Raw genomic sequence first — 19961 nt, forward strand, 5'->3', positions numbered from 1 at the left:
CACCATGCCCTGGCGCTGACCTTTGCAGGCATCCTTCCGAGCAGTAGAGAACAGTTCTCTGGCACTGACACTTGCAGGCATCCTTCTAAGCAGTTGGGCACCATGCTCTGGCACAACACTTGAAGGTATCCTTCCAAGCAGAGGGGACCGTGCTCCGGCGCCACCCTTGAAGGCATCCTTCCAAGCAGTGGGGCACTGTTCTCGAGCCCTGACCCTTGAAAGCATCCTTCCAAGCAGTGGAGCACTGTTCTTCAGCGCTGACCCTTGCAGGTATCCTTCCAAGCAGTGGGGCACCATGCTCTGGCCCTGACCCTTACAGGCATCCTTCCAAGCAGTGGGGCTCCGTGCTCCAGTGCCGACCCTTGCATGCAACCTTCCAAGCAGTGGGACACCATGCTCTGGCGCAGACCCTTGCAGGCATCCTTCTGAGCAGTGGAGCACCATTCTCTGGTGTCTACCCTTGCAGGTATCCTTAAGAATAGTGCAGCACTGTTCTCTGGCACCAACCCTTGCATTCATCATTCCGAGCAGTGGGGCACCGTGCTCCATTGCCGACCCTTGCATGCATCCTTTCGAACAGTGGGGCACTGTTCTCCTGCGCTGACCCTTGCCGGCATCCTTCCAAGAAATGGGGTACCGTTCTCTGGCACTGACACTTGCAGGCATCACTCCTAGCAGTGGGGCACTGTTCTCCAGGGCTGACCGTCACAGGCATCCTTCCTAACAGTGGTTCACTGTTCTGCAGGGCTGACCTTCGCAGGCATTCTTCCTAACAGTGGAGCTCTGTTCTCCAGGGCTGACGGTCGCAGGCATCCTTCCTAGCAGTGGGGCACTGTTCTCCAGGGCTGACCGTCGCAGGCATCCTTCCTAGCAGTGGGGCACTATTCTCCAGGGCTGACCGTCACAGGCATCATTCCTAGCAGTGGGGCACTGTTCTCCAGGACTGATCGTCGCAGGCTACCTTCCTAACAGTGGGTCACCGTTCTCCAGGGCTGACCGTCGCAGGCATTCTTCCTAACAGTGGAGCTCTGTTCTCCAGGGCTGATCATCGAAGGCATCCCTCCTAGCAGTGGGGCACTATTCTCCAGGGCTGACTTTCGCAGGCATCATTCCTAGCAATGGGGCACTGATCTCCAGGGCTGACCATCACATTCATCCTTCCTAACAGTGGGGTCTGTTCTCCTGGGCTGACCGTCACAGGTATACTTCCTAACAGTGAGGCTCTGGTCTCCAGCACTCACCCTTGCAGGCATCCTTCGGAGTAGTGTGACAATGTCCATCAACAATGTCTCTCTATGATCATGAGAAGTCCCCAACTCCCTGAGACACTCACTGGTTATCCCCTCCTCCAAAAATAATCACTTGGCTCAGCAGAACCCAATTATTCCCGCCCCATTTCACAACTTTCACAAACTCCGAAGATCTCTATAATATAAAATGAAAATCTGTTTCCTGACCCAAACTGAGCCCAGGCCATAGCGTATATAAGCCAGTAAAGCTTATGCAGAGGCCACAGAACCACAGTAAACAAACAGTGACCTGCTGGAGGTAGAAGACCACAGCTCCCATAGCACAATCATGCTACAAGATATCTCTACTGCCTTCTGCACACTGGACCACAACACCGTACACCTGCCACGTACACGAGGTGGATGCTTCTATCGCGCTGCGTTCTTGCTTCCCGAGCACGGTATCTCACCTGGGCCTCCCGTATCTGGCGGGGCCTGGTCGGCTCTTGTGGCCTGTGCCACATGGTATGAGCGAGGGTGCGGGCGGGTCTTCGGGAGACGAGTCTTGGGCCAGGGGTAGAAGCGATGCTTGGCGTCACCTTTGCCCCCCTCATCCTGGGCGGAATATTTCTGGGCCAGGCTGATGGCCCGATCGTTTCTGGTTCCTGGCGACACTTGGCCCGGTGCCCTTGCTGGGAGGTCAGTGATCCTCGGAGGCTACCCTGGGGGGGAGGGGTAGCAGTGACGTTCTACAGAGCGTTCGCCCCCCCCCCCTGCTATGTTGCCCCCCGGGCCATGCAAGATTGCGGAGCCCCCCCCCAGGTCTCCCCTCTTACTATGTTTACTGCTCCTTCGAAGGAGACCTGGCCTTGCCGACACGGTATACCGCTTACCTCCGGGCTGTGCGACTGTATACTTGTACTTTAAAGATGGTAGCAGGATTGTCCTGTTTGGGGGTGGGGCTCTGGAGTCGGGGTCTGATCCCCCACCCATGGGGGGCCCCACGAGATGCACAGGGGCATTGCCTGGCATCCGCCCACCCCCCGCATGACCTCTTCCCTCGCACCGATCATAGTGCCAATATCGGCCCGCACACCAGCCCCCCATATATATTGTATATCCCATAAATAAATAGACAAGACAACTTATAGATGGGAAAAGGTAGCTGCAGGTTTATTAGCATATCTTATGCCAAACATGGTGGGTTATCTTACATACGATCCAAAGGCAAGCCGCCCCTCGCAGCGTGCCACCTGATAGGCCAAGTAGAAATGCGGCCTTGGCCAGGCGGTGCTTAGCGGTTGTGGTGAGAGGATAGCTCCTCCCCTATCGGGTGAACCATTGGTCCACCCTCTTGCTCACCCCCCCACCTACGAGGGGCGGAGCGTTCAAGCGACCCCCGTTTGTCCAGGTTTCCAACCGCCCGTAGGATAACGGGGCGCCGTCGCACCCCAGGGTCCACCGCACGGATCTCCCGGGAATATTGGGCCTCAGCACCTTTGTGCTTCTGAATAGGGTACTCCTGAGTACCTTTTGCCTCTGGATCGTCCTGTAACTCCGCCACAGCCCTGGATGTGGTGACCGTCGCAGCCAGGGCCCCCGAGCTCGCTTTCTTACACACAACCCGCTGATACCAAGGCTTCCTGAAGGTCCAACAGGAATAAGTTCAAAGTTCGGCGTAGGGTTATTGTGATGTTCAGAAATAGCACGGCGCTCAACAGCTAGTAGGTTCAAGGTAATTATTGTGATTGTTAATTGTTGGTGCTGCTTGATCAGAGATAACCCTATTCTCTGCGAGAGAAGGGAGAGAGGAGCTCTGCCTTCTATAAGTCTATGTACAGGGTCAGGCGCACACAACCTAAGTTTATTCAATAGTTGGTGATGTGTCCTTTGATGGAAGGATAAGACCAGACTTTTCTTTTTTTATTTGTTCATTCCCTTATTTATTATATCACATAATGGTACTTGTATATATGAAAACCAGCCGACACGTGTTTCGTCAAAAACGGGGTTGACCCGTGACTCTTCAGGGCTGGGGAAAAAATATAAAGTCAGAAACTTTTTAACTAATAATATATAGTGATGAAGGAGTGAGGAAAGATGGGTTTGTGTGGTCGAGTGAGAGAAAAGGGCCAAGGTGAGAGGGGATGTGCTGGGGAGGAGAAAGATTGCTATTAAGGAGGTGTTGCCCCTAAGTGGTGCAGAGAAACGGGCAGAAGGTGCATAGGTATTGCTGTCAATCACCCAACGTGACATTTACTACAAGGTGAGTGAGATCAGAGAGATCTGTGTCGTGGTGAGCTGCTGTTCCTGTTCATCATCATAGTTATAATGCAGCGACGCAAAACGCAGAAGAACCACATGGTGTGTGTCATGTGGGGACAAGGTGACAGTATTTATATCTAACCATATTCACATATGAATACAAAACGACAGTATGTCCTGTGGAAAAAAACATGGGCACAAAATGTCTCGTTCTAATAGTATAGTACATTATAAAGGTGGTGGTGCGTGGCAGAGTGGTGGTTTACACAGTTCATGCACAGTTCTATAATAAGTATCCTTAATGTTATGCTTTAGCAAGAGGTCACCTGACAGATCTTTCACAGTTTTGTCATTTGATTCCTTATAATTATGCTTTACCGGTTGATATGTTGATTATTTTAACTCATAAATGTTGGCCCCATTTCTTTTCTTCAATATTTAGTTAAGTACTAGATAAGCAGTTTTTTATATAAACACTTCATAGTTGTGGTGGTACGTGACCAAGTGGTGGTTTACACAGTTAATGCACAGTTCTATAGTATAAATCCTTGATATTATGCTTTTACAAGAGGTAACTAGCCGATCTGTCACAGATTCATTCATTTCGTTCCTTATAATTAGGCTTTACTAGTTAATACATTTATATTTCACGTTAGCCACATTTCTTTTCTTCAATACTTAGTTGGGTACTAGATGGACAAATTTTATATATAAAGCTCATAATTACTTCCTACTCATTGTGCTATGAGTCGTGAGTCTCAGGACCTTCCAGTGTCTCAATGTGTTAATGTTGATCAATGAGCACCTATTCCCTTGGTATGTGTCCTGCAAATCACTTTGGAAATGGTGAGAATTGATGCCATGGTGGTATGAATGTTCCAAATATGTGGCGAGTAATGTGTATGTCACTAGAGAGATGTCAGGTAGGAAACATACATATATTTTATTATTTATTTTCTATTTTTAAGCGTCACATGGTCCGAAAGGGAAGCATTATGTCGAGTTAATGGTTGAAAATGAACAAAAGGCACCAATTGCAGTAAAGAAACGCGGGTATAGAACTGAGTAAACAAGCATACCTGTTAGGGTTGGGCTGAGGAAAGTATCTAAAGTATCACAGAAAAGACAGAAAAAAATGGCATGGGTAAAAAAGGGGCCGATTGTGAGTTCTACAAAATGAAAAACAAAATGTTGCCTCTGTTAAGAGTAGGGAGGAGACAAGACTCACCGTCGGACCGGTGATAATTCCAACCCGGTCCTAATCGGGTGTAGGCAAGTAATATTCACGTGGAAGTGAAGGAGGTGCTCCTTCAAACAGGATATACGGGTTGTGCCGCCGTTCAGTATACGGTCGGTCACAGACGGGCAAGCAAATCCGCTTGACCCATCGTTGAGGCTACGTGAATATTACTTGCCTACACCCGATTAGGACCGGGTTGGAATTATCACCGGTCCGACGGTGAGTATTGTCTCCTCCCTACTCTTAACAGAGGCAAAATTTTGTTTTTTATTTTGTAGAACTCACAATCGGCCCCTTTTTTACCCATGCCATTTTTTTCTGTCTTTTCTGTGATACTTTAGATACTGTCCTCAGCCCAACCCTAACAGGTATGCTTGTTTACTCAGTTCTATACCCGCGTTTCTTTACTGCAATTGGTGCCTTTTGTTCATTTTCAACCATTTACTCGACATAATGCTTCCCTTTCGGACCATGTGACGCTTAAAAATAGAAAATAAATAATAAAATATATGTATGTTTCCTACCTGACATCTCTCTAGTGACATAAACATTACTCGCCACATATTTGGAAGATTCATACCACCATGGCATCAATTCTCACCATTTCCAAAGTGATTTGCAGGACACATACCAAGGGAATAGGTGCTCATTGATCAACATTAACACATTGAGACACTGGAAGGTCCTGAGACTCACGACTCTCATAGCACAATGAGTAGGAAGTAATTATGAGGCTTATATATAAAATTTGTCCATCTAGTACCCAACTAAGTATTGAAGAAAAGAAATGTGGCTAACGTGAAATATAAACGTATTAACTAGTAAAGCCTAATTATAAGGAACGAAATGAATGAATCTGTGACAGATCGGCTAGTTACCTCTTGTAAAAGCATAATATCAAGGATTTATACTATAGAACTGTGCATTAACTGTGTAAACCACCACTTGGTCACGTACCACCACAACTATGAAGTGTTTATATAAAAAACTGCTTATCTAGTACTTAACTAAATATTGAAGAAAAGAAATGGGGCCAACATTTATGAGTTAAAATAATCAACATATCAACCGGTAAAGCATAATTATAAGGAATCAAATGACAAAACTGTGAAAGATCTGTCAGGTGACCTCTTGCTAAAGCATAACATTAAGGATACTTATTATAGAACTGTGCATGAACTGTGTAAACCACCACTCTGCCACGCACCACCACCTTTATAATGTACTATACTATTAGAACGAGACATTTTGTGCCCATGTTTTTTTCCACAGGACATACTGTCGTTTTGTATTCATATGTGAATATGGTTAGATATAAATACTGTCACCTTGTCCCCACATGACACACACCATGTGGTTCTTCTGCGTTTTGCGTCGCTGCATTATAACTATGATGATGAACAGGAACAGCAGCTCACCACGACACAGATCTCTCTGATCTCACTCACCTTGTAGTAAATGTCACGTTGGGTGATTGACAGCAATACCTATGCACCTTCTGCCCGTTTCTCTGCACCACTTAGGGGCAACACCTCCTTAATAGCAATCTTTCTCCTCCCCAGCACATCCCCTCTCACCTTGGCCCTTTTCTCTACTCGACCACACAAACCCATCTTTCCTCACTCCTTCATCACTATATATTATTAGTTAAAAAGTTTCTGACTTTATATTTTTTCCCCAGCCCTGAAGAGTCACGGGTCAACCCCGTTTTTGACGAAACACGTGTCGGCTGGTTTTCATATATACAAGTACCATTATGTGATATAATAAATAAGGAAAGGAACAAATAAAAAAAGAAAAGTCTGGTCTTATCCTTCCATCAAAGGACACATCACCAACTATTGAATAAACTTAGGTTGTGTGCGCCTGACCCTGTACATAGACTTATAGAAGGCAGAGCTCCTCTCTCCCTTCTCTCGCAGAGAATAGGGTTATCTCTGATCAAGCAGCACCAACAATTAACAATCACAATAATTACCTCGAACCTACTAGCTGTTGAGCGCCGTGCTATTTCTGAACATCACAATAACCCTACGCCGAACTTTGAACCTATAAAAATCAGAAAGGCAGCCACAGTGGTTTCAACCAATCGTAAGAACTACAATCTCAAGATGGATAGAGATAAGATCGCTTCTGATCTATTTGAGAATCTGGCCAGCAACATTCCACATACTTTACCGAGTACCAGTAGGAATAATCCGCAAAAATTGGGACTAAAGGAGAAATTCTACAAGCTTGAAAGACTTAAAAAGACAGAGAACTCTAGATGGTGGGACAGTGCCACACTGAAGCAATATCTAAGATTAAATAGAGTACCAAGAGGCTTACGTTCTCAAACTTTTCCCACCTTTGAGGATCTTGATGACGACCTCCTGAATAAATGGGAGAAAACGCTCACATCCGGCTCTAAAACTCTAATACTTATCCTAATTGAAAGTGCAGAACGCAAGGTAACAAAACTACAAGCAGAAATCACCATACTAGAAAAAGAAATCGCAGATATGAATCTGACAGATGCCACGGAAAAAAACTACAAAGTACTTGAAGATGTCATGACGAGACATCAGAATGAAATTAAAGACCGCAAAACCAGACAACTAAAACGAGATGAAGCAGATTACCGAGAAGGGCGCGTCTTCACATTCGCCAGGAAGTACGATCAACTGTTGAACAAAACGACACGGAACGTCCCAAGCTCTGCTATGAACAAATCCTCCATATCCACTAGTTCGACCTCACTCAACAGCCTACCACCAAGTGACAGTGAACCAGATGATCAACCCTCAAACACCAATACCCCTGAAGCTGGAGCAACAGCTACAACCTCTTCTTTAAACAATTTTTTTCGGGAAATACAGACCATCAGACGAGAGAATCGCTCCCAGCCGAATACAATGGAAAGAAAACAAGGAGAGACAACAGAGCCGGCCAAAGATGTATACAAAGAAAAACTACGATCCGGAAACAAGAAGTAGAAGGACCAGACCATAAGGAGGTACAAGTCATCAATCTATCCAGCAAACAACTCAACTCAAACATGGTCTCACTCTTAAGTAAGGGCTTAAGCTTCAATCCTCATGAAAGAGGTGATCCCTGTAGAGCTAGAATAGATCTTTTCAAATTTATCCGTACTCTAAAACTGAAACGGCATTTCTCTAACAGTGGTGACCCACGTAATATTCAATCACACGAACACGATGAAGCTACTCTTAACAGCCTGACCATTAAAGATGTACAGGCTACACATCTTCTGCTATCCCTTACCGACTTTGATGACCCTCCTAACTCCTTCGACAATCTCCTTAACGACTTAGAACTTGACACCAATCAAAGTATAGACAGTGGCTTAAAAAACAAGTCAAAATGGACGCCGACTCTTCCAGGTGGTAACCCAGTTGACATCTTCTATAACCTCGTATTGGCGGACATCGAGAAAGAAGAAAGGAAATCTTCTAACAAGAAAAGAAGACATAATAATAATCTCACTAGAGATGAAAGACTTGCACTAAAGACACTTAGCGAGGACTATGACCTGACAATAAAAGAAGCTGACAAAGGGGGCAATGTGGTCATCATGAATAAAACGGACTATCACAATGAAATCACCACACAACTAGTTGATACCTCTTGCTATATCCCACTAGATTACAACCCCACAGGACCGCTCACAATTCTAATCAACCGACATTTGACTGACTGGAAAGAACAGGGCCTCATCAATGAGGAAGAGGCCATGTATATGAGAGTCACAAGACCAACCTACCCATACCTCTACACCCTACCGAAGGTTCACAAAACGGGGGCCTTCCCTCCGGGTCGACCAATTGTCTCCGGAATAGGTGGTCCAACCGAGAAACTAGCTCAATATGTGGATACTTTTCTGAATCCAATTGTAAAAAACCTTCCTTCTTTCATCCAGGATACCAAGCACATCCTAAGCATCTTGACAGACATTGAATGGCAGACAGATCTAATCATGGCAACATTGGATGTTGTTTCTCTTTATACATCCATCAACCCAGAAATGGGCTTACTAGCAGTAAACACTTTCCTGAATAACAGATCCATCAATCTCTTAGAACACACCAAAATGCTGTCAACTATGATGCATATCATCCTAAATAACAACTTTTTTCTCTACGACAAATCGTGGTACAAACAAATAAGAGGAGTGGCCATGGGGTCCAGATTCTCCCCTTCTTTTGCAAACCTATACATGGGCGCCCTAGAAGCCGAATACATCTGGGGTATCAAAGGCAAACCATGGATTGACAATATAATATACTGGGGGCGATATATTGACGATTGCTTATTAATTTGGTCAGGTTCACATGCCTCTCTTCTAGAATTCTGTGCTTACCTCAACAACAACCATATGGACATGAGATTCACAACAAATATCAGCTACACCAATGTGAATTTCCTTGATGTAGAAATATACATCAAGAACAATGCCATGCACAGCCGCCTATTTCGTAAAGAGACAGCCTGCATCGCTACATTGCATGCCACCAGTGCACATCCAGCTCACCAGATCAATACCATCCCTTATGGAGAGTTCATACGTGCAAGAAGAAACTGCAGCGAAAACTCTGAATTTGAACGCTGCATTGAAGACATGACCGAACGTTTTTCAAAAAGAGGTTACAAAAAGAAAGTCTTAGAAGGAGCCAAGAGAAGAATCAAAAATATCAATAGAGCCACAACTCTGTTACACAAAACCAAGCAAAGTGAACTCAAGCAACCTGCGAGATTAATCTTGGATTACAATGACATCAGCCTATCAATACGGAAGAGCTTAAACAAACATTGGGGGATCCTGCTTGCCGATAGAGCACTGAAGGACACGATCACCAACAGACCCCAAATCACCTACCGCAGAGGAAAAAACCTCAGAACAAGACTATGCCCTACCATGCCACGAACAGCTAAACCAAACGACTGGCTAACAAAGAAATCAAAAGTTTTTTTTAAATGTGGATACTGCAGCATGTGTCGCTGGGCTAAACACAACACTATGTCTTTCAAAGGATACTACAAACAAAACTTCAAGATCAACTCAAACATAACATGTGACACTAAATACACAGTGTACATTATCGAATGTCTCTGTGATAGCCAATACATAGGAAGCTCCATTCGACCTTTGAAGGAACGAATCAGGAAACATGCACGAGCCATCTTGATTCAGGACGCACGATATCCGATGGCGATTCACATGGCTACCTGCCCCTCGCAAGGCCCTAACAAAAAGTTCAGGTTCTACGGTATTGACACAATCGAACCTCATGCTAGAGGTGGTAATCGAGAATTGAAATTGAGACGCCAGGAAGCAATCTGGATAATGCGAACCCAAAGTCTTAAACACGGTCAGAACACTGATGACGAGCTGCATTTTTTTCTATAATAAAAAATCGAGCAAGACAAAAGACCCCTTGAAAGTTTTGACAACAGTTCCAGAACATTGTATAATTGGGGTAATCTACACTAGACTTTTGAAGTATAAAAATATGCCTAGAAGAAACATCTGAGATTAACCACCCACATCTGTTTCAGAGCACCTCCAAAAAATTGTGTAATTGTGGTCAATCGACACTAGACTGTTGGATTATGTATATACCCGCAAAACTTTATCTTAGACCTTCTAACTAAATTTGACTCCTCTCTGTCATAGGGACATCGACACCACATTATATAATTTCACACTGGGGTTAACATATGACCAGCGCTGCCCTTACATATCCTGCAATGATGTGATTTCTGTCTTTAGTTTTCACTACCAATAGGGGCTATATTATGACCCTCCGTTCTTTCCATTTTTTGATCACATCATGGCAGCGAGTAATATTCAAATATCCCTTTGCCTCCTTCTCTTACTTGCTGCCTTTCTCAGTCTAGTGACGTCTAAGTACCAGAGAATCGCACCATGATTACTCGACCACACTGTCTTAGACACGTGGGAATGTTATTCCCACTTTTCAAACTTGGGATACGTAAACACGTTTCTACATTCTCCTATTACCCTCTCTTCTTTTCACCACATCAACATAGGCTGACATTTACTCTTCTTGGATGTCATTTATACAGTATTCTTCCTAAAATTATCCCTCGCACTGCGCATCCTAAAATATTTTAATTTACTTCATGATCACATTTGTTTTTCTCATTAGTTGCAATCTGGTTTGACCTTTTTGTCATGACCAGGACGATCCTTGAATGAGGACGCACGGTCTTTTTTCTAATAGCCCCACTATTACCAGAGGTTGCCATTCTAGTCAATGCTACTTGCAGCCGGGCGCACTTTGATGACGCGACTCTCACTCGTCATAATACCTGCCACGCTTAGCACCCGACTCCATAACACTCTTGAGAACTGACAGAACTCTCTCCTCGTAACCAGCTTACTAACAAGGTAAATTAGGCGTCTACTCCATTACGGAGAAACGCATAACCTCTAGAAACTGCCAGTTTTTGTTTAAATAATTTTTCATTGGGGCCCAAATACATTGAATGTTACTTTTTCTCATTTGTAGCCTCAACGATGGGTCAAGCGGATTTGCTTGCCCGTCTGTGACCAACCGTATACTGAACGGCGGCACAACCCGTATATCCTGTTTGAAGGAGCACCTCCTTCACGTCCACGTGAATATTACTTGCCTACATTCGATTAGGACCGGGTTGGAATTATCACCGGTCCGACGGTGAGTCTTGTCTCCTCCCTACTCTTAACAGAGGCAACATTTTGTTTTTCATTTTGTAGAACTCACAATCGGCCCCTTTTTTACCCATGCCATTTTTTTCTGTCTTTTCTGTGATACTTTAGATACTGTCCTCAGCCCAACCCTAACAGGTATGCTTGTTTACTCAGTTCTATACCCGCATTTCTTTACTGCAATTGGTGCCTTTTGTTCATTTTCAACCATTAACTCGACATAATGCTTCCCTTTCGGACCATGTGACGCTTAAAAATAGAAAATAAATAATAAAATATATGTATGTTTCCTACCTGACATCTCTCTAGTGACATAAACATTACTCGCCACATATTTGGAACATTCATACCACCATGGCATCAATTCTCACCATTTCCAAAGTGATTTGCAGGACACATACCAAGGGAATAGGTGCTCATTGATCAACATTAACACATTGAGACACTGGAAGGTCCTGAGACTCACGACTCTCATAGCACAATGAGTAGGAAGTAATTATGAGGTTTATATATAACATTTGTCCATCTAGTACCCAACTAAGTATTGAAGAAAAGAAATGTGGCTAACGTGAAATATAAACGTATTAACTAGTAAAGCCTAATTATAAGGAACGAAATGAATGAATCTGTGACAGATCGGCTAGTTACCTCTTGTAAAAGCATAATATCAAGGATTTATACTATAGAACTGTGCATTAACTGTGTAAACCACCACTTGGTCACGTACCACCACAACTATGAAGTGTTTATATAAAAAACTGCTTATCTAGTACTTAACTAAATATTGAAGAAAAGAAATGGGGCCAACATTTATGAGTTAAAATAATCAACATATCAACCGGTAAAGCATAATTATAAGGAATCAAATGACAAAACTGTGAAAGATCTGTCAGGTGACCTCTTGCTAAAGCATAACATTAAGGATACTTATTATAGAACTGTGCATGAACTGTGTAAACCACCACTCTGCCACGCACCACCACCTTTATAATGTACTATACTATTAGAACGAGACATTTTGTGCCCATGTTTTTTTCCACAGGACATACTGTCGTTTTGTATTCATATGTGAATATGGTTAGATATAAATACTGTCACCTTGTCCCCACATGACACACACCATGTGGTTCTTCTGCGTTTTGCGTCGCTGCATTATAACTATGATGATGAACAGGAACAGCAGCTCACCACGACACAGATCTCTCTGATCTCACTCACCTTGTAGTAAATGTCACGTTGGGTGATTGACAGCAATACCTATGCACCTTCTGCCCGTTTCTCTGCACCACTTAGGGGCAACACCTCCTTAATAGCAATCTTTCTCCTCCCCAGCACATCCCCTCTCACCTTGGCCCTTTTGTCTCACTCGACCACACAAACCCATCTTTCCTCACTCCTTCATCACTATATATTATTAGTTAAAAAGTTTCTGACTTTATATTTTTTCCCCAGCCCTGAAGAGTCACGGGTCAACCCCGTTTTTGACGAAACACGTGTCGGCTGGTTTTCATACAAGTACCATTATGTGATATAATAAATAAGGAAAGGAACAAATAAAAAAAGAAAAGTCTGGTCTTATCCTTCCATCAAAGGACACATCACCAACTATTGAATAAACTTAGGTTGTGTGCGCCTGACCCTGTACATAGTCCAACAGGAATAAGTCCATGCCTACTCTGGAGAGGTGAACTCCTTCCTCATCGAAGCATCCAGTGGCTTTGGCGTGGAGTTCCCCATGTCTAATGAAGCCAAACCCATCAGCTCGGCGAATCTACGCATGGTGCAGTTAACTCTCCTGCGTGCAACCTCTAACGCTTGACCAGAGCGCGCCCCGAGCCAAACCAGGCGTGGTGTGATCTCCGACCACCACAGCTCGCAGGACCCTAGTAAGTTACTTATTTTGGTAATGTTCACTTTCATGTCCCTCAGCAGGAATCTTTTACCCAGAATAGGCAGGTCGTTCCCTCCCAGGTGAAGTACTAGCACGTCTGGGGGATGGGGGCTCCCCTGTAATTCCTGTTTCAAAATTCCCAGGACCCCATTCCAACGCAGGCCATTGACTCCGCGCCATATAAATTGAGTTTTCCTAAACCTGTGTTTCCACTTTCTGCTTTTGGCCCACAGAGCCAACTGGGAGACACCCTCATGGCCCAACACCCAGACCGTTGTTCCTGGTAATTAAAGAGAAGTGGGGTATGAAACTACTTTTATTAATCACACATTAAAACCACACTGCCAAACGATATAAAACACACATGAAAAACCACACTGCAAAAACGATGCATAACCAGAAAACTGTTGCGGGACCGTGCATTTACCTGGCCGCTCCTAGGTTATATGGCTAGTGGCCAGGTTAGCTTTACAATTCTGCATATTGGTCCCAAAACACTCTTAACAAACTGAATAATGACTGACACTTAAATATTGCTTTCTGGTCTAATGTACCTCTTGTAACAATTAAATTGCCATCTCCCCACCTGCTTTATGCCTTCTATCTGTACACCCTCGGAGAAAGCTGTGGTGGCTGCGCCTATGCGGAAGGAATGCGTGGAGAAGCGTCTGCCCGGTGTCGACACACCTGATGAAACCAGACAAGCTTGCATAACATGTTTCACTTGATATTTGGAAAGAGGGGTGCCATCTGCGTGTATTAGGAGATACCCATCTTTAGCCGGGCGTATGGCTAAATATGCCACCAGTAAAGTAACTGGGCAGAAATTGGGCAGTCCTAGGCTTTGCAACCAAAACACTTTCCCTCTTCCCCGTTGGTCAGTTTTAGATTGACGCAGCGTGATCTTAAGCGCATCCCCCATCACTGACACATCTTGCCACTGCATTGCTACCCCAGTCGTGCCATTCTTTGATTTGGCCACCAGCTCGGAGATCCTAAAAGCACCAAAGAAAGCCAAGCTGAAAGTGGATGCGAACAGTGACGCCTCGAACTCTGAGGTGGAAACCTGGGGCAGCCAAGTGATCATGCATTGCAATGTCTGGAAGTCAATGGGCGATCTGTTGTCAGGTGCCTTAGGTTCGCATCTAGCCAACCCTTTTAAAGCTGCCCTGATTACAAATGTCTTAGTGGGGTCAGCCTTTCCCTTTATCCTGGCATGGTGGCTGATGGCTGCTAGGTGGCCCGTTATCCAGGAGTGGCTCTTCTTGTTGTCTTTAGCCCACAGGATGAAAGCCTGTACTCTCATCTCAACGGCTGCCCCAGAGTCTTCCCACGTCCCCACTGTGGCACAAAATTTTTCCACGCATGCTTTGCACCTCCTGTTGGTGCCAGCGACAGCTCCCTCAGGGCCCTCATTCGATTTACCACTTCAAAAAGTACCAGAGATGTGCCGGGAAGGGGGTGGCTTCCTCTCTCGCTCTCGGCCATGCGTCTCGAAACCGCTGGCACTGAAAACGAGAGAGAGCGTCAGCCGCAATGTTCTTGGTACCCTGAATGTGGCGCGCCCTGCATTCGACATTGTTGTACAGGCAAGCTCGCACCAGCTCTCGCAATAGGCATAGCACCAAGGGGCAACTGGCAGAATGAGAGTTTATGGCTTGCACCACTGCCAGGTTGTCTGACCAAAGTAGGACCCTTTTGGCTGACAGTATTGCAGGCCACAAGTGGAAAGCCACCACAATGGGAAAAAGCTCTAGGACAGTGATATTTGCTGTAACCTTTTTCTTCAGCCAGGCTTTGGGCCATTTCTGAGCGCACCAATCCCTGTCTAAGATGGCGCCAAAACCGTGCCTGCCAGATGCATCCGTGAACAGGGCAAGGTCAGGGCTGCCAGCCCAGGGAGCCCTCCAAAACACTGCCCCATTAAAATTGACCCGGAACTCAGCCCACATGGCTAAGTCATGCTGAATGCCTTTGCTCAGCTTCACCATGTGGTGTTTTTTGGAGATATTAGCAGTGGCCCTCGCAAGTCTCCTGGAAAGACCCTCCCCGCTGGGATAATTCTCGCAGCAAAGTTGAGGAGACCTAAGATGCCCTAGATGCACACAAGGGAAGCCCTATCCAGCCCTGCTAGGGCTTGAAGTTTGATCGCCAGGCCACGCACTTTGTCTGCTGGTAGTCTTGATTCACCGGCAATGGTATCAATCTCTATTCCCAGGAAAGTCAAAATTTGAGCTGGCCCTACTGTCTTGCCAGGTGCTAGGGGAACCCCCAGGTGGTTAGTGAGAAGTACAAAGTCTGACAAAGCCTGGGAGCAGAGCTGAGTCCCGTCGCTCCCGATGAACAAAAAGTCATCCAAGTAATGAGTCACCCCTTCTACACCGTACGTGTCTTGGAGTGCCCATTGCAGAAAACAACTGAAAGCTTCGAAATACGCACAGGACACAGCGCAACCCATGGGCATGTATTTGTCATAGTAAAACTTACCATCCAGCTTGAAACCTAGTAAGTGATAGCTACTTGGGTGGACTGGTAGCAACCTAAAAGCTGATTCAATGTCTGCTTTGGCTAACCAGGCCCCTCTGCCTGCCCTCCTGACCAGATCCAATGCTACTTCCAGCGTACAGTATGACACAGAGCATGTTCCCTCTTCCAAACCGTCATTGACTGAGGACCCTTTAGGGTAATAGAGGTGATGAATGAGTCTGAAGGGGGAGAGTTTTACCGGAGCAATACACGGACCTTGGGGGAAGCGATCCTTACCAGCAGCAAGCCGCCATCCCTGGGGAGCCCACGCTGTAGTTCTCCCCTGCCGCAGTTGTCCATTGCAGCAAGTGGACTCCACGGGGGGGGGGGGTGACTACAGCTCCCAGGCTGCTCGGCGAGCACTTCCGCCTGCCAGCGCGCCCAGAGGCGCTTGAAAAGGAGCAGGCTCCCTCCGCGTCGCGGGACGCGCGTGGGCGTGCACCAGACTAAGCCCAGGCAAAGGGCGGGCCGTCTGTGGCCGTCCGGGGCAGAAGGAAGCAGGGCTTGGCCATATCCTTGACATTTTGCACCCGACAGACGTGTGGTGAGTGGTATTTAAGTTTTTCATAAGTTACTCTTAATACCCCGTGGGCATCTATTGAAAATGGGAAAGAACGGTGCTATAGCCACAGCGACCAACTTAAATACTATTGACACTGTACTGGAGCACGCCATGACCATAGTGAGCAATGAAATCCAGATGACGGCGAGAAGATTGTCTGTGGGCACTTTTAAACAATCTTGCATAAATCACTATGACACCACAGACCTAAGTCTGACACAGCCATTGATACATGTAGAAACTGGACATGCTTCACAGACTGTAACTGGAGAAATTTCCCTGGATTGAGAGGGACCAGAACTTACTGCCCCGAGTGCTAACGCCGAGGCTGACCTTAGCCAAACTGACTCCTTAATCATAGCAAACGCACCCCCCACGCCTGATCTCGAAAAATGTGGGACCAAAAAGAAGAGGAAGGCTTCAAAACCACCCTGCCCCAAACCCAAAAGAAGACAGCCTCCACGTTTGAATTCTCAAAGTGCAACTCCAAACAAATGGCTCGAGGGAAATTCTACCACCAATGATCCTGCCCTAGATCCAATTCCAAACACCAATCGATGCAGTGATCCTACCGACCCAATCATCGTAGTAGAGAAGGTCATAGAATGTAACACCGTGGAAATAAAGTCAACACAAACAGGCTTTGCAGACTTCACACTTGGGGACACTGCAATTGGCATTATTGTTGACACAGTGTGTAATCGTATTAAAGGGGTTGTGGACTTAAGCTTTGATAGGTTGTGGAAACGTTTAAATCGTCTAGAAAGCCTAATCCTAAAACCTATACTGCCAAATAAGGAAAATAAAGATCCTCCCAACCCTGCAAAAACTCAGAAAATCCCTGTGTCAGGAACAGTATCGTCCTCCCTCGTACCTTCTGCCCCCCAAAATATAAAATCAATATCATCAGGAGCACCATTGCCCTCCCTCCCACCGCCAGTCCCCCAAATTGTAAAATCAACGTCATCCACTCCTAACTGTAGCAAATCCACATGCCCCGGTACATCATGCGTTGCTAACTCAAACGCTGCTTATAGCAGCGCGGTAGTTAACACCAGCACAGTTGTGGCTGTGGACAAGGGGCTTGATGAACCTAATAAGGATATCCTGAACTTGCCACCTCCATCTTGCCCATAGGTTTTAGTCCTTGCAGGGGTCCCCCCCGTAGAGAAAAACAAATCGGAGTCTTGGGTACAACTAAGAAATAAATGTATGGATTAGATAGCTAAACATAAGAGGTTCAGAAGGCCCGATATGCGGGAAATCCTAATGGTCCGTAGGGTGGGTTGGTTGGGACCTGCGACAAAAACCATCAAAGGGGACTGTATTGTTATTAAATTTTCACACCCGAGAACTGTTGGGTCTATACTCGCTGTCAAGGAAACTAATAATCTTTCCCCAACTAATATCTGTGCTCTACCCCTTGGATTTTTCTATAAACGCCCCCTGACACAACATCCTGCCCCTAGCTTTCCCCTGCATGCAAATCAATATCTGGCTATTTCTGACCTAGACACCCTCGACTGACCATCTGACACAGTCGCTTCCAACAGTCCGACGGTGCACGGGAAGGTGGGTGTTCCTGTCAACTCTATGGTGTTTAACTCCCGCCAAGTTGACAACCCTGAATCCACACTAAAGGTCCTAAACTGGAATGTGGCAGGCCTAGCGTCAAAGTTGAATCTGGCAGAGTGGGTGGATATGGTAAGAGCATTCGATGACCTCATGCTCCAAGAGACCTGACCCTCTAAAGAACTATACCTTGAGGGATACAAATGTTTTAATATCATCCCCGCCAGTCCTACCCATGGCAGACCTATAGGGGGTCTATCAACATGGATTAGAATTACCTCAGGGGGTAGAACAAAATTAATTCCCACTGGGAGCACTAACTATCAAGTCATAATCTACACACAGGGCGCTTCTATTTGTTTTATTAACTTTTATAACAATGATTTTTTAACAACTCCAAAGGCTAATTTTGTAGAACTCTTTAATTTCATTCTGGATCAAGATAATTTACTAGGGAAGTATAATTTGGCGGGGATTTGTTTGGGGGGTGATTTTAATGCAAAGATAGGAAAAGGCGTAAGTGGGCACTCTATTGATTCAAACACACACGGCCCATGTAAAAAGGGATATGAGTTAATAGAGCACCTAATGAACTCAAGCCTCCTAAACGTGATGGATATCTCCTTAATCAATACTAACGGCAATCCAATGCCCACCTATAGAGGATTGGGACGAGCTTCAGTTATCGATTATGTCTTTCTATCTCCCTCGTTACAAGATCATCTCCTCGGGGCAGAGGTAAAGGCATCCACATTTCGAGACCACAACCCCATAATCGTCCTGTTAAAGGTTGCACGACGCGCCAATTTCAAGAACGAATTGGGCGCTAGTAATCTACATCTCTCTACTGACACCCTAAGAGTCAAATGGAGAGGTCTAGACTATAAGGAGATTTTTGCAAAAATGGTAATAGCATATCCCACCCTATAGGAGACATGTCTGGTTTTGTCAGACCCTAACCCTGAGGCCGTCACCTCGTTTAACAAATTATGTGCAGGTATAAAAAATGTGATCTCCAAACCAGTGGGCAGACGTAATCCTGACCTTAAATGGTTTGATAACATCTGTTCCAGAGCTAATAGGGAACTGAGATTGGCTTTGTCGGCACACCCTAGAGATCCCACCCTTATCCGCGCATTAAGGTCCAACTACAAAAGGGAACTAAGAATCAGGCGCGACACAGTCCTGAAATAACACTGGTCCAACTTAGCTTGTGCCGCCAATACTAAAAGTACAACTGTCTTTTGGCCTGCAACCAAATCCCTAAGAGCTCTTGCGAACCCGTCTACTCCTCTCTACTGTAACATCTCCAGCGAAGCATGGGTCGCCCACTTTTCTAAGATATATGCACCCCCATTATACTGTGACAATTCCCTGTCCAATATGTGTCCCACCAAAATTACAATAACCATAGGTGAGGTTGAAGAGGCAATATCCCAGAGCGCGGGCAATAAAGCCCCAGGCCCGGACGGCCTACCTATAGACCTCATAAAATCAGAACTGGAATTTTGGGCCCCGCTGCTATTAAATGTTTTTAATAATCTAACCACAACTGATATCCCTAGTACATGGTCAACCTCTGTTATTATACCAATTTTTAAAAAAGGTTCAAGATCTGACCCTAGCTGCTATAGGCCCATCTCATTAATCGATAACACCCTTAAAATATTGGGCAGAGTTTTATTTAATAAAATCAGGGCATGGGCAGAGGAAAAACACATTTTAAACAAATGCCAGTTGGGATTCCGGAGTCACCTTGGTACAGTGGAACAGTGCCTGAATCTTAATTTAATAATAGGAAAATATACTATAGCCCGACACAGTCCACTGTACCTGGCCTTTATGGACCTCTCGTCCGCCTTTGATTTTGTCAATAGATCAAGGCTCTGGCAACGTCTCCTGGACTATGGCCTGGATAATAACCTGGTACACTTTCTGGCCTACCTCCATAGAGACTTAAAAGC

The 19961-nt window shown here is 45.4% G+C and overlaps 1 long non-coding RNA gene across 2 annotated transcripts in view; it reads left to right on the top strand.

The window, feature by feature from the left end:
* Positions 1 to 11062: 11062 nt before the first annotated feature.
* LOC144756019 (uncharacterized) overlaps positions 11063 to 19961 on the top strand; it is a 96100-nt gene continuing 87201 nt past the window's right edge. For both annotated transcript variants that reach the window (XR_013595004.1, XR_013595005.1), the window contains exons 1-3: positions 11063 to 11146; positions 11268 to 11435; positions 11558 to 11584. This is a non-coding gene — a long non-coding RNA (uncharacterized LOC144756019). The remainder of the gene's footprint in view (positions 11147 to 11267; positions 11436 to 11557; positions 11585 to 19961) is intronic.

This window comes from Lissotriton helveticus, chromosome 5_1, assembly GCF_964261635.1.
Source record: "Lissotriton helveticus chromosome 5_1, aLisHel1.1, whole genome shotgun sequence".
Taxonomy (NCBI): Eukaryota; Metazoa; Chordata; class Amphibia; order Caudata; family Salamandridae; genus Lissotriton; species Lissotriton helveticus.